Source organism: Quercus robur, chromosome 2, assembly GCF_932294415.1.
Source record: "Quercus robur chromosome 2, dhQueRobu3.1, whole genome shotgun sequence".
Lineage (NCBI taxonomy): Eukaryota > Viridiplantae > Streptophyta > Magnoliopsida > Fagales > Fagaceae > Quercus > Quercus robur.
In genome coordinates, this window is record NC_065535.1 from 10,712,906 (window position 1) to 10,728,630 (window position 15,725).

Sequence of the window (15,725 nt, forward strand, 5' to 3'; positions counted from 1 at the left end):
TTTCTGGGTTTTGTGGTGAATCTGTGGGTCTCCGTCGGTCATCAATTTTGGGTTTTGTGGATGCTGTTGTTTTCTGGGTTTTGTGGTGAATCTCAATGGGTCTCCGTGGCTTTTTCTGCATCTGCTAGTGTGTGTGTGTGTGTGTGTTTTTTTTTTTTTTTTTTTTTTTTTTTTTTTTCTTCTTCTTCTTCAGTGGTGGTGGTTGGGATGGATATGGGTTTGCTGGGTTAAGATGAAAGAGTGTGAGTTTGTTGGATAGATAGGTGGGTATGGGTGGTTGGTGTTTTTTTCCGGTGGTGGTGGATGGGGTGGGTATGGATTTGCTGCATTGAGATGGTCAAGTTTGCTGGGTTGAGAGTGACAGAGAGGAAGAGAGAGAAAGAAATATAATTGAAGAATAAAGAAATAATAAAAAAAGAATATTTAAATGAAATGGTAAAAAAATATAGAATTTTTGATGTTGGGTATATTATAAAATGAGTTGTTAAAAGTTAAAATTTTGGGTTTTGAGGTAGTTTATGCTAAAAATTTTACTCACCTTGATGGGAATGCTCTAAATCTTGTAATGCTAATCATTAATTAAATGGACCTAATGAATAATTATAATAATCTGAATTATCTTAATAATATATCGAGTCTTTCTTAAGTCAATTAAGCTTGCATGGAAAAAAGTAGCCAAAAAAAGACAATTATCTGGTAGTTGTTAACAACCATGTGAGAGTCTAAATCATAGTCCACCAATCAGTATTTCAAATGATGCAATTCATCACCTTATTAAAAAGAGTCCTTCTAGTGCCACATAAAGTGGCACAGGCACAAGACTTTTCCTGTCAAAAGAGCCAAAACCTGCACAACGCTAGTATGCAGTATGTGAGGCCATGTCCTACGTTACAACCAACTTTTTCAAAAAAAAAATAAAAGTCCTATGCTACAGCCAAAGTGCCAAACCCATCTGCACAACTTAAGTGTATCATTATTGTGTCTGTGGTTATAATCATCCACATTTTTCTTTTTCTTTTCCTTTTCCTTTATAAATCTTGTAATGCTAATCATTAATTAAATGGACCTAATGAATAATTATAACAATCTGAATTATGATAATGTATTAACCATCAGGGATTCAAAGAATGAATTTTCACTCATGAAGTACCGGCGCAATTTAGGTTTATCCGTTTATATAGATGGGTAGTTTTCTTACTTTAACAATCTACGTTGTCAAGTTGACACACGGACAAAATTATCCTTACCCTGAGTTATATAAATTAGGATAAAATGTCATTTTCGTCCCTAAACTATCATAAAAGTTTGTTTGTCGATCTCGAATTTTCAAAAGTTCTATTTTCGTCCCTAAACTTTGCAAAACATTCTGAATTTCATCCCTCTGTTTATTTCTATTACATTATGTTTGGTTGGGTGGAATTTAGGAAGGATGGAAAATATAAGAAGGAAAATGGGGTGGAAAACTGAGTTTTCCTCTGTTTGGGAATGGAAAGAAAATAAGAAGAGTGGAAAACCTGGGAGAAAATTTTCTCTCCCGGACCCACAAATTTTTTCCTCCCAAATTGGGAGGAAAATCAATGAGAGAAAATTGTCTCATTGTTATTTTACCATAATGCCCTCCCACCTACCTTCATTCATGCCCTTCACCTACCCCACCTGAAGACTTTTGCCCACAAATCCTTATCACTTTTTCTCATCTTCTCATCTTACCTTCAGCACATCGTCCAGTGGTTCAGTTCTCCTCTCTTTTTTTTTTTTTTTTTTTTTTCAACATGATCTATTGTCATTTGCCTAATTAAATTTATATGTACACTATTGTAATTTTTATATTATAATAATAAAAATAATAATAAAAATTTATATATATGATGTGGTAAATTTTATATTATTTAATGAGTACAAATAAATCCATTTTTTACATATTATGTAACAAAAGTATAATAATCAATTTATATAAATTACATTTTCCATCGTTCCCTTTTTTTCTTCAACCAAATAAAAGAGTTTTCCACTCTCTCACTTTTCCATCCCTCTAACCAAACATATAAGAGGGAAAACTAAATATTTTCCATTCACCCACTTTTCCATCATCTCACAATTTTTTATCCTTCCACTTTTCCACTCTTCCATCTAAACGGTATGTTAGTTTATGTCTTATGTGGCTTGATGAAGTGTTGATGTGGTACCTAACTTGGACTACATTTTTTTTTTTAATGGACACGTGGGAACCATTTTTTAAAGTTCAAAATTCCCCCTCAAACCAAAATCTCCAGTCCAGGTGTGCTAGCTTTAAGCAAAAATCCCTAAACCTTGAAAACCCAATCGGTGGAATAGTTCCTGTCCAAATCAAACCGGCAACCCCAATCGGCCATTAGTCTCCACCGTGAAGCTCCGATGCGTCGAGGTTCATATATTCTTTGTTTCTCTGTTATTTACAAAGGTTCGATCAAAACTTTGTCCTGTTCTTTCAAATTCAATTCTCAATTTTGGGTTATCAATAGTGTGGAAGGGACAATTCTGGGTTGTTATTAATTTTTTGTTCATACTTTACTATGGTCCTTTGTATTTGGAATTGAATAGTTGGGACCATTTGTAGTTGCTGCAGTAAATAGCTTATATGGGTTTGGAGATAATTTTGTTTTTCGAAAGGAATTATGTGTTATTAGATGAATGGTTTGGTTCTATTTAGTGCTAGGAATATACCAACTATATTTGATGAAAGCAAAACCTTTAGGATCTTAATTTCTTGTTATTGTCATGGATTTATGGCAGTCTTTTTTTGTTGGGTTTATGTTACTCAGTAGGCTTCGATTTCAACAACAACTTCAATTTCACGGCGGGGTTTCAAACCTTATTTCATCTCCTCGACGTCGGCGAAGGAGGCTGAAGTTGAACTACGTCACCGGTTTGTACTCTCGATTTTGGTTGTCGATTGGGCTGTTGTTGTGGGGTTGGGGTTCACGAATGGAGGGAGTGTGGGTCAAGTAAGGGAATGAGGGGTACTTTTGAGCTTTTAAAAATGGTTCCCATTTGTTCCTATAATTATTGGCCACATGTTTATATTTTTTTAAATATAAAATAATGTAGTCTAAGCCAAGTGCCACGTCAGCACTCTGATAGATCACATAAGATATAAACTAACAAAATTAGATGAAGGGATGAAAATCAAAACTTTTTGCAAAGTTTAAGGACGAAAAATAAACTTTTGTGATAGTTTAGGGACGAAAATGATATTCTACTTTATAAATTATTATTTAAAAAAAAAAACCATTCTTCCTTTGAGTTTTTTTGTTAATATTTTTTTATTTATAAATTATAAGAATAGCATAAACTTTTATAATAACAAAATAATCATTTACAATGGCCTATGCTTTCACTTAAAAAGGAAATTAAGAATGATGAATATAATTATTTAACAATAATTCTAACATTAAAAAAAAAAAAAAAAAAACCTTATTTTGTAATTGTGGATGTTTTTTCATCATGTAGGAGTGGCATTAGGGCCTAGGGGACAGTTGGGTCTCCCCTAATGTTGATTCTCTGTGGGCTCTAGTTCCAATTGACCCAAGTCAGATTTTCTAGAACCGTGACTTCAAGCACTGCAACTTTCTAGTTTTGAATTTGTTTTTCATGACTTTTTGAAGGCCAAAATTAATCCACAAGTGGTTGCTGAATATCCGGGTGAAAATAAAGAAGTCAAAGAGTTTTTTTCTCTGTTTTTTTTTTTTTTTTTTTTTTTTTTTTTTTTTGAAGTTAGGGTTTCAACGAGACTGTGGAAGAATGAATTTCAGAGCCACAAAATTTGTATTTTCTCATTCTCTTGGGGCAGCCTATGAGCCTAAGCCCATAGGTGGGGCTAGAAGGCGTCAGGCAGAGGTTCTCTCTCTCTTCCATAGTTTGACTCACTATTCATACACTCTCTCTATGTTTTTCTTCTTCTTTGAATTTCGGGAATTCAGATTATTTGATTAAATCATTAAATGGGGTTTCATTTTTGTGAAACTGATTAAATGGTTTTCAATTTGTACTTTATTTTTTTGTTAAATCTGTTGGGTTAATTTGTTATCTGGGGCAATTTTTTTGCTCAAATGGATAGTATGTTCAAAATATGATATATTGCCTAGAGCACTAACATCATCAAGGTTGTCAAAATCTCTACGTAGGATTGTGGGAGGTAAGTAGGATCGTAGATCGTAGGATCGGATCGTGGATCGTAAGATTCTACCTATTTTCAGATTTTAAGCAAAAAATCTATTGATAGTGACTTTGTATGTTATATAATCACTTAAAATATGAATCCATCCTTTAAAAAAAAAAAATTGCATCATAAAATGTAATTTGCCCACACTACATCGTTCTTATGTCATTCTAACGAAACAAAATATATTTAACTTTTGACATAATGTATTTAAAAAGTTTAGTACATGTTTAATTAGCAACTAAGTACCAAAATATTATCTACACATGGAAAATGTTTTTCAAATTCTAAGTTCAAAATCCAAAATAAGTTAGGCTAATTAGCATATAAAAACTAGCTAACTACAAATTTACAATATGTAATCTAAAAGAGAATTCTCAATCTAAGGTAAACTAGCTAATTACAAATATGAAATCCAAAAGAGAATTCCCATTTTAAGGTTCTTCTAATCTAATCACTATCATTGTCATATCCCATTTCATCATCTAAATATTTTAGGTTTTGTTTTTGAAAACGTTAAACTTAAGTACTATAGGTTTTTTTGAGATTTTATGTTGACATAGAGGTAAATTTGGGACTTCAATTCATTATTGGGCTTTTGATAACTTGTTGGGCTTGTGGGTTTAGGAGGATTCTCTTACCCAAATGAATCCCACTTAAAAAAAAAAAAAAAAAAAATCAAGCCAAATGGTAGGATCGGTAGGATCCTATACAATCCTACGATCCTATGCGATCCTACACAATCCTACATACGATCCTATCATTTTTGCGATCCTGCTACGATTTTAAACTTTTTGGTGAGGTAAGATCGTAAAATTGTGCGATTTTATGATCCGGATCGCGATTTTGACAACCATAAACATCAAGCTTGTATAATAGAAAAATGACCATATTTTAGCTATCTAAACACAAAATTTTAACCATGTAAATTTATATTGGTACTATTTATTTTACATTTAATTTTTAATTTTTAATTTTTTTACATATCTTTTTGACTTAAAGATCTGGTCAGGTGAGGAATAGAACCACTTCAGGTGAAGTAACCAAGCTAAAGAATGAATGAAGAGAGCAAATGATGGTTTTGTGTGTAAAGAAAGAGAAGCAAATAAAAAAAAATCAAGAAAATTGATATTTTAATGAAATGTAGTGCAAAATAGAAAATCCAATGTGAGGTGTTTTGAAAAATGAGTATGTAAAATAGAAAAAAAAATGTTCTTATACGAGGTTAGACAGAAACTTTTGCACAAGCTGATATGAATGTGCATGCGTTACATGTAGATGAACTTTGACATGATTCCTGACCATAGAAATAATTGAGTGGCTTTGTTATGAACCTAGTGGTTCCTAATGGGGATAGGTAGGAATTGTAGGGGAATATATGGGAATTGTAGAGAAATTGATTAAATTCGAGCTAGTTACCCTCCATAGAGAAATAGTAAGAGAGAGAAAAAAATACACTAAGCAATGAATTTGTTTATTTTTCAATATCTAATGTGAATTATAATCATGTATTTATAGGAGATTAGCTTTAATCTCATTGGCCAACATGGCTTAAGATAATTAGTTAGTTAATTCAACATGTGCTTTAAGAATTAATCTGTGTTAAACGAGTTACATGAGATCAAATCCTAAGTAAAGTAACTCATTATAATCTCAACTAACTAAAGGGATTACAACAATTATTATCATATTCCTAATAGGCTTAGAGGTTGTTTGGTTTGAGAAAAAAATTGGCGTACTTTGTATTCATTTTTAGTTTTTTGTGAGACTCACCACTGAAAAATTGATTTGATTTTGTGATTTGTACTCAGTTTTTATTTTTAATATCCACAATGTGGATTTGAATACTTAAAATGAATACACAATTTGGCTTTCAATGAAAACAGATACGATGACATTTTTGTTATATTGTTGAAAACGGCTGGAATTCACTAACTGATATGGTCTACTCAAGTGAAAAATGTGTTTTTTTTACCAAAATAGGGAACAAGAACCCAACCATATAAGGGTATATTTTGTACTCAAATTTTTTATTCAGAACATGTTCCCAAATAAATACAAATGTGAAAATGAATATTTTTTTATATTTAAATTCTAAAAATAAATACAGAAAAGATAAAATAAAAGTGAACATACCATATTTTTAGAACCAAATATACCTAAGCTATCCACTTTTTAGCAAAAAACTAGTCACTAAAATTGCGATGCAGGAAATAGTTTAATAAAAATTATATATATATATATATATATATTTATTCACTTTTAGGAAAGATAAAAGCATTTAAAAACAAGTAAAGTTTCACATCTTTACAATATGTCTCAAGGCATGTCATACATGTACAAGTTCTCATTTAAATAAATTTTACTACATTTTTGTATTTGATTTCAAGGCATCATAAATATGTCATATTTTATTCTTCAATCCATGTGTCTAGACTCTAAAATATGTTTAATAGAGGGAGACTACAGGCTTCAGAAAAGATCATTTCTATTATGTAAAAATCAACATCTCAAACCATTTGAGCATATCATTGGTATAGGCATTTTTTAAGAGTTTCCAACCTATTAAAATAGTAAAAAAATCAAAATATCTCAGGCTGAAATAAATAAACATAGACACCAAAATATATTTGTACTGGTTAAAATTCAAATTTTGGTGAAACAACATGTTTAATAAAATTTGAAATTGTAAAAGATTTGGTAATTGTTAATGTCCATTTATAAAGGTTCCAGGTCTGTAATGATTTGTATATTTAAAAGGGGTCCGGCTCATTTCCCATTTAAAACCCTCCCATTCTCTCTGGTTTTGTTTCCCATTTTCTTTGTTAGTTTTTCGGATGTTAACGTGTTTATATCACTTCAGTGCACTCTCTCTCTCTCCCTCCCTTTGAGATGATCTTCGTTTTTCTTGGGGGTATTGGATACAGGGTGGGTGGGGATGAGGAGCCTTATTAAATAAGTTGGAAGGCATTTACAAAGTGATTAATATCAAGGTTATATATATGCGGACATGCAAAAAAAATCTCCTGAACATATGTTGTTAACATTTTGATGTATACTTTAAATGATTGTATTTGGGATTCTCTCTTTTCGCACTTTAAATTTTTGCGATATGGTTTGTTCCCATCACATGCTAAATTAGACTTTTGCATAACTGAATTAATCAAATACACGTTGGATTGCGGACACGTGTTCGAATCCTGCCGTGTCCAGTGAAAATTTTCACTGGACACAAGCCTTTCCCAAATAAATTAAGGGTGCTGTTAACGGGTGTTGTACAGCACCCATTAATGTAATAAATTATTCATGTTTTTTTAGGAATGTGGAAAAAATTGAATATGTATTAAATGTGTGTTAGTTTAGATGGAGAAAGTCAAATCATTTTGTGATAAAACACAACTAAAAAATAAAACTTTGTCAACTTCCTATGCAAGTGAGATTTGTGATAGATCATAAATGAATCACAGTTGGTTCATTAACAGGGGCTAGCCCGCACCTGTTAACAAAGTCCATAAATTAAATTAACCGAGTCTAAATATCCCAACATCTTGGTCGGAAAAACATGTCGAGAGAGAGAGAGAGCAAAGTGGACCTACACAAAGCTCCCCAGCGTGGTACTATTAAAAGCTCTCGCTTACATTACAAACAATAATCAAACATCACATAGCTTCACCAGAATTAGAAGTCAATCAACACAACATAAAAGCATTATAAATCAAACAGTTTTAACCGTTTTAAGTAGATAATTAGTTGCTCAATCAACTCGGCGACAGTTCTTCCTAACTTCACCCTTAAAACCAGTGAGAGGACTTATGTTTCCCATCTTGACCATAGACTTAGCAAACTGGTCGAAGAATAGGCTCTCATCCTCAGCATATCTCTTAACCAATTGCATAGTAGTCCCAGCACTTCCTGTGAAAAGCACTTCATCTGAAGTGAGGAGCCCTTTTCCCCACAGGATGAGCTTGAAATATGTGTTGTCGAATTTTGCTGGGGAGGCAAAGTCCAAGGGAGAGATGTTATTGTCACCACCTGATTTAGGACAAACTGATTTCAAATTATAGTAGTAGCCGTTGTCAAGACTCTGATCAGGTTGATTGTTTCCATTTTGGTTGTACAGCCTTTGCTTGAATGTCACACACCTTGCCATACCAATTGTATGTCCCCCTGCAATGTAATAATAGTCAATGTGTACTTAGCAACAAAAAAAGAAAAGAAAAAGAAATGTGAAAGCTGAGTAATCATTCAATGATTAAGTTTTTAAAACAATTGATAATTTATCATGATAGTGTGTTACATTTAAAAGGCCAAATTTACTTGAGAGTGCAATGAGATCAACTTCATCGAGTCCTAGACGCTTGAACAATGTTACAAGGTTTGAGGTAGTTAATAAGCTCGCTGTCTTTGATTCCCTTCTTCCCAATGGTAGCTCCCAATTCGGTCCACCATGGTTTTGGGCTTCGTGTTAGGCCTACTTGCTATTTATCTTATTATGTCCACATCTGGGTTGTGTATCATTTTTTAGATGGGATTTTGATAACGTTAGCATATCTGCATATGGGTTTGATTTGGTTTTTATTTTTTATTAGGGCTGTATTAGGTTTTACATATAAAGGTTAAAGATTTAAGGAAAAAAAAATTCATCCTTGATTTGTAAAGCAGCTGTAGTTAAAATCTAAGTTTTAGAAAGGAAAAGCAATTGGTTCATATGAAATAGATAAGGGGTTTAGTTTCTTAGTTGGATTTATTGCAAGACTTTTACATGTTGCAGATCTAGCGTGTTGTTAACATCTGTCTAATGAATAGTTTGTGGCTTACCAGGGAGTCCTTGGGTTGCCTGTACTCTCTGTCTAACTGGGAGAATGAAGACAAAAATAAGGTTTAATGAAATATATACTTTAAGGTTAGTCCTTGGTTGGTGCAGAGAGAGAGAGAGAGAGAGATCCTGTGTCTCAGTTTTAATTTTTTAATTTTTTTTTTTAAATTGACACGGCAATATAGTCCGCAGCAGATGTGACATAAAAAATAAATTTTTACTGTTCCGTTTGACACATTAACTTTTTTCATCCAAGGAATAACGACATGTATTAAATTAATATGACATTAAAAATGTTAGAAATCAAATTGACACAATTAAAATGTTAAAGATCAAATTGAAATATGACGTAAAAAATAAGAACCAATTTTAAAATTTACCCAAATAATAATAATCAATATATCTATATTATTATTATTATTATTAAAAGCTGAAACATAACATTTAATGTTACTATACTCACATTGAGCCACGTCAACAACCATGTCATTACCATTCTTTTTCCTTAATTTTTCCTATAATTTTAAAATACTTTTCCTAAATTTTAAAATACTACTAAAAAGAAAATTCTTACGTTAATGCTGTACGTCCACCAATTATTATTATTAAAAGCTGAAACATAATATTTAATGTTACTACGCTCACATTGAGTCACGTCAACAATCATGTTATTACCACGCTCACATTGAGCCACGTCAACAACCATGTCATTACCATTCTTTTTCCTTAATTTTTCCTACAATTTTAAAATACTTTTCCTAAATTTTAAAATACTAATAAAAGAAAATTCTTACGTTAATGCTGTACGTCCACCAGTCCATAAAACCCAAACCCAATCTGAATGGTCTTTACTCTTTAACGGCAATCCTTTCTGTCTCCCATCCTTTTCCTCTACCTGTGTTTCATGGTTTCAAAACTTCAGCCCTTTAGCTTGCTAACGCCAACCTCTCTTTCTTCCAAAGATAGTTACAAAACTTCAGACCTTTGGCTTTCTAATCTAATTAATGATAAATAGATAATTAGACATTCAGAATTTTGAGATGCACAGCTATTTTAACACTTCTAGGGCTTACTTGCCCGATTGAAGGCTGGAGGCGCCGCATATCACCACATAGTTGCAAACATTTTTCTACACAAGTAACTCTCCCTCCCTCTCTCTCTCTCTCTCGCTTTCTTGTCTGATTGCTTCTATCTCTAGCATGGCGACTCAGCTCTCATTCTCTCAACAGCTCAACTCTGCCTTCCTCTTTTTCTTTCTTTTTCCTGTTTTACTCCTCTATGTTTAGTCATTTACAATGTAAAGTGTAACAAAGCTTCTGTTTTGTGTGAACAGTGAATAGATATTGCAGCAAACTAGAGACAACCACCCCGTGTATGGTTAAAATTTTTTCTACAAAAGCAATTGTGTTTGCTGTAGCCGTGTAGGCCCTTTGATTGTGAAGCATATTCAAGCATTCCCACTTTCCTAGGTACAGAGGTATTCTTCTTTTCTTCTTCTTTTTTTTCTTTTTTTTTTTCATTCTTTCATTTTCATATATTTATTTGTTTTTAAATTAATCAACATATCATATAACATTATAATTTATAAATGTACCCGATTAAAATTTACTTCTATTTATCATTTAATTAATTTATAGATAAAAATAATATAACATGTATTTGGTTGTACTTGTATTTTATTAGATGAATTTTATTCATTGAAGTTTGAATGATTGTTTTTAAATTATTAGTTTTTTTATTTTAATTTTTTTTTATCATCTTAGTCATTATACTTTGCCCATTTCATAGTTGATTAAAGATATTAAATCTTTTTGTCAATTTTGTCTCATGATTGTTTAATTTTAATTAGATACACATTTTGTAGCATATATTGAATTATAAACTACTTAACTTGTATATTGATTATAAATTGTATGTACATTACTATTTTAGATTTTATAGTGAAAAGTTAGTCGACTAATTTTATGTTCCACCCCTCCCCCCCCTAAAAGTTAATTTCCTGTCTCCTCTTTTTGTTCTTCCTATCTTTTACGGTTTCAAAGAATCAGAAAACAGTATATTCAATGATTCACTTCAGGTATCCACATGGACCACATCAGAAATTACACCTTTAAGACTTGAATGCAACACTAGGCGTTGCTTATTTATTTATTTAAATGTTAAATTTTGTATAATGGGTATTATTTATTTTGATCATTATGATATTTGCAGGTGAACATCTTTACAGTTTTTGCAATCATAATTTTTTTTTTCCTTTGCATCCCCCAGTGAAGGGTTTTTCAGCTAAGTGTGAAGAAAATTGGGCAATGATATTAATTACTAAATTAGTCTTCCCCATTAAAGTTGATATGATTTCTTAATTACTAAATTAGTCTTCCCCTCCCTTTTTGGGGACTAAATGGTTTTTGGGTAATCTCAATTTGAAAAAACCTCACTTTTTTTTTTTTTTTGGTGTTTTAAACAATAGATTTTTCAAAGACTTTTTCTTTGCTTTTGGAAAGCAAAAGGATTTTTTTTTTCTTTTAATTTTGACACAAAGCAGTAATCCTATGATATTGAATCGGTAAATTTTGAATTCTCCTGTTTGTTTTCTTATTTAAACACCATATGACTTTGTTCACTCTTATATGATCTTCCACTTTGTGCATAGCATGTGCTTGTGTTGTTGTGCAAGTGCAAATGTTTTTCTTGAATTAGTAACCTAATATATTAAGTTATAAAAGTAGCAAAGATTTTTGGGTAAATAGTTTAAGAAGGTTCCTATTTTTTTTTCCTCATTAAGGTGCAGTGGCGAATCTATGTGTTTTACTATTTTTTATTTATTTATTTTTGTTTTTATTTTTTAATGGTTTTTGCTTTGTTTGTTGAAAAGGTTGATGATGGTCATTGCAATGGAATAATTTCTTTTAAGATCTAAACCATAAAATGATCATTAATAATATTCTTAGTTTCCCACGCATAGCGTGGGTCTGCGACTAGTATATATAAAAGCAGAGACCTCATGTGAGAGAGCATGAGGTTCTGCCGTGTGGCGCACTCTATGAAAAGAATTGAAATACCCTTAAACCACATTAGAGATAAGAACAAATTTAAAAGTAGAGACTCTTTATTTCCTTTGATTCAATGTTTCAAGACTATTTTTGTTACATTATTATTCAATATTTTAAGACTACTATTTGTTTTATTTAGTTCAATGTTTCAAGACTTTTCATCTCTCACACACACAAAAACCTCCTTGCATTTCCATTCATCCTTTTCACTTCTACTCCTTTATATACACATGTCCATAGCCTTTCATACCATCCCATCTAAAATATGCTTAGACAAAAAATGATATCATTTACTTTCAACCTTTCAATGACACTTACATAACTCCAACGTTGTTGTATCATTTGATCGTAACCCGTATGAGTAGGCTATGACCAAGGAAGGGGACTTGCGTTTTTTATTCAGTGATGGTAGCTTACGGTTTTGATGTTGAAATCAGACATTGTAGATTTTGTGAAGATTATGATTTGCTTGGAGTCTTTGGGTGTTTGAAATTTTGGTTTGGGAAAGTTATAAATGTATTTTTTTAGAACTAAAAAAAGAAAAGAAAAAGAAACGTTCTAATTGATTATTTATGAAGTTAGCTATTTTTTTATTATAAAATTTTGTGTTAGAATTCATAATTTGTAGGTTTCTTTGTAAGTTTATTTTACTGCTATTTTGTGCGGTATGAGCCATAGTGATAAAAACAAAAATCAATGGTGATTTAAAAGTGTTTTTTGCTTTTTTTTTTAAGGATACGAAAACCCAACTAAAGACGATTGAATTTTGATAAATGAATGTGTTTTTAGCAAATTTCTCTTTGTTTAATCACGTTCTCTTTATGTTGATACTTACAAATGATTTCCTTAATTTCATTGAGATAATTAATTGGGTGTTTGTGATCAAGGTCTCTATATTTGGTTGTGAGAATAGAGTGGTTGAGAAAGTGTTTGATAGGTTGCTAAAATTTATGTAATTTTAGGATATAAAAGTATTACGTACTTTAAATTCCTATTTGTAGATTTCAAAATCATTTAATCAGTTTGAAAAATAAAATCTATTTTTAACAGTAAATATTATAATATATAATAATCTTATAGTGTTATACAATTTTTTTTAAGAAAATATAAATTAAGAAAATCAAGTTTCAAAATTAACAATATTGTGGGCAAATATAAATATTATACCAAAAAAAAAAAAAAGTATTAAGTATTATATGTAGATTTTAATATACATAAAAATGATTTCAAATAAAATTGTAAAGTAGTCCGTGTATCGCGTGGGATATCATCTAGTAAGTATTAATGACACACATACATGCACATATATTGGGCAAAAATGGCCCATTACCATCAATTTTCAAAATAATTTGCCCAGAAACACTGTTTCCAAACTATATAGGCATATACCACTTTTTTAGGTACTCGAGTTTGCCAAGCTCGAGTACCATGTTTTTTAATCCACTGTTGCCCCATATTCAAGGAGCCCTATAGTGGCGTTTTTAAGCCCTATAGTGACGTTTTCGGGCCCTATAGCGGCGTTTTCCTGCAAAATTTTTTTTATAAGTCCCCATAACAGGTTCAAGGGGCCCTATAGTGGCGTTTTTAAGCCCTATAGTGACGTTTTTGGGCACTATAGCGGCGTTTTCCTACAAAATTTTTTTATAAGTCCCCATAACAGGTTCAAGGGGCCCTATAGTGGCGTTTTTTGGCCCGAAAACGTCACTATAGGGCTTAAAAACGCCACTATAGGGCTCCTTGAATATGGGGCGATAGTGGATTAAAAAAACATGGTACTCGAGCTTGCCAAGCTCGAGTACCTAAAAAAGTGGTATATTGCTATATAGTTTGGAAACAGTGTTTCTGGGCAAATTATTTTGAAAATTGATGGTAATGGGCCATTTTTGCCCATATATTGTGTGTGACAATTTAACTTGTCTCCTCTGAAAAATTTTGAGACTTCCCTATTGTTTCAGGGAATTATTAATTTTTCAATCTTTTTTCTTTCACTAGATTAATTTTTCAATCTAGTTTGATATATCACTTCATATCGGAAATGTTGTAAGGTATTCATAAATTGATCTCTAAGCTATAATCGAAACATTGAAATATTTAAGGCGAACCATGATCCTTATATTTTCCCTCACGTTAGTCAACCAAAAAAAAAGGATAATGAAATGGCTACGACATAGATTATAGTGAAATTAAAATAATAAAAAATCCAATGTTACCACTATGCATTATGATTGGCACTACATCAAATGAACTAGAAAAAGTATTTCAAAGAAGGATAAGCATGCCGATAAAGAAAAAAAACAAAACCTGGAGCCATGTAACCGAATGTTCCAGCAGGTGAAGTCCAATTGGATGGGTTAAGCTTCAAAAGCCTAGCTTTGCCAAAATCTAAGATGTGAGCAACATATTCTGAATCCAACAAGATGTTCTTGCTAGATATGTCTCGATGAGCTATGGGGGGCGAGCAATCGTGATGCATATAGGATAAAGCATCAGCCACTCTTTTGACAATATTTGCCCTTTTGATCCATTCAAAATTAACAACCTCTTCTTTATTGCACAGCAACTCTTTTAGGCTTCCCCCTTCTAAGAACTCATAAACCAAGCATGAATGTCGTGGATGTGAGCAAAAGCCATAAAGCTTTACCAGATTGCGATGCTTGGTTTCTAGCAGAGCACAAATCTCATTTTTGAAAGCCTTTGCATTGGCAATCCCGTTATCCTATATCGGATGAAGTTTTATCATAGCAACAACTTGACCCAGCTACAGCTTAGCTTTTTTAGACACTTCCACACCCTCCCACTCCAACACAATATTTGAAGTCAAATTCCTTTGTTGCTTCAATGATTCTTTCATACACCATTTTCCCATTATAGCTCTAGATTGAAAACATATTACCATTTTGTGCTTCTCTTGGATTGTTGAGCTTGTTCCTCAACCTCAATTGCTTGAGAAAAGCATAGAGAATCCCAACTACAATCAATGAGAGAACCATTGTGCCCAAGATAGGAACAATAAAGAAAATCACAACTTTATTTCGCCATTTCTCACCAAGATTCTTGCTCCGAGTAGTGGAAGACGAGCATGCCTTCAAGCTAGAGGCATTACCACACAAATCTTTATTATTTATTAATGCTCCATATGGGGCCTCATTGAAGGCTTTATTATTGGGTAGAGGACCTTCCAAGCAATTGTATGATATATCAACATTGGTCAAGCTTGACATTTCCCCAAAAGTGGCTGGAATGGAACCAGATAGCTCATTATGGGAGAGATTCAATGTTTCTAAGCTTCGCAATTCTCCAAGTTGTGGTGGTATTTTTCCAATCAACAAATTCTCACTTAAATCAAGCATTTGAAGAAACTGCATGTTGCCAATCTCAGTGGGAACAATCCCTTAATTTTATATTTACTCAAGTTCAAGTTCAATAATGTTATGCACCCTTGTATTTGTTCGGGAATCGATCCTGTTAAATTGTTGGTTTAGAGAATAAGAAATTGCAGATTAGATAGCATTCCAATTTCCAATGGAATACTGCCTGAAAGTTGATTATCACCCAAATTAAGGAGAAACAATGACGTCAACTTTCCTAATTCCTTTGGAATCTGCCCAACTAGATGATTGATGGAGAAATCAAGTAAGTGTAGCTTGGTGGATCTTCCAAG

The 15,725-nt window shown here is 32.2% G+C and overlaps 1 pseudogene; it reads right to left on the bottom strand.

The window, feature by feature from the left end:
* LOC126694701 (MDIS1-interacting receptor like kinase 2-like) overlaps positions 1-15,433 on the bottom strand; it is an 83,869-nt pseudogene extending 68,436 nt beyond the window's left edge.
* Between the last annotated feature and the right edge of the window lie 292 nt (positions 15,434-15,725).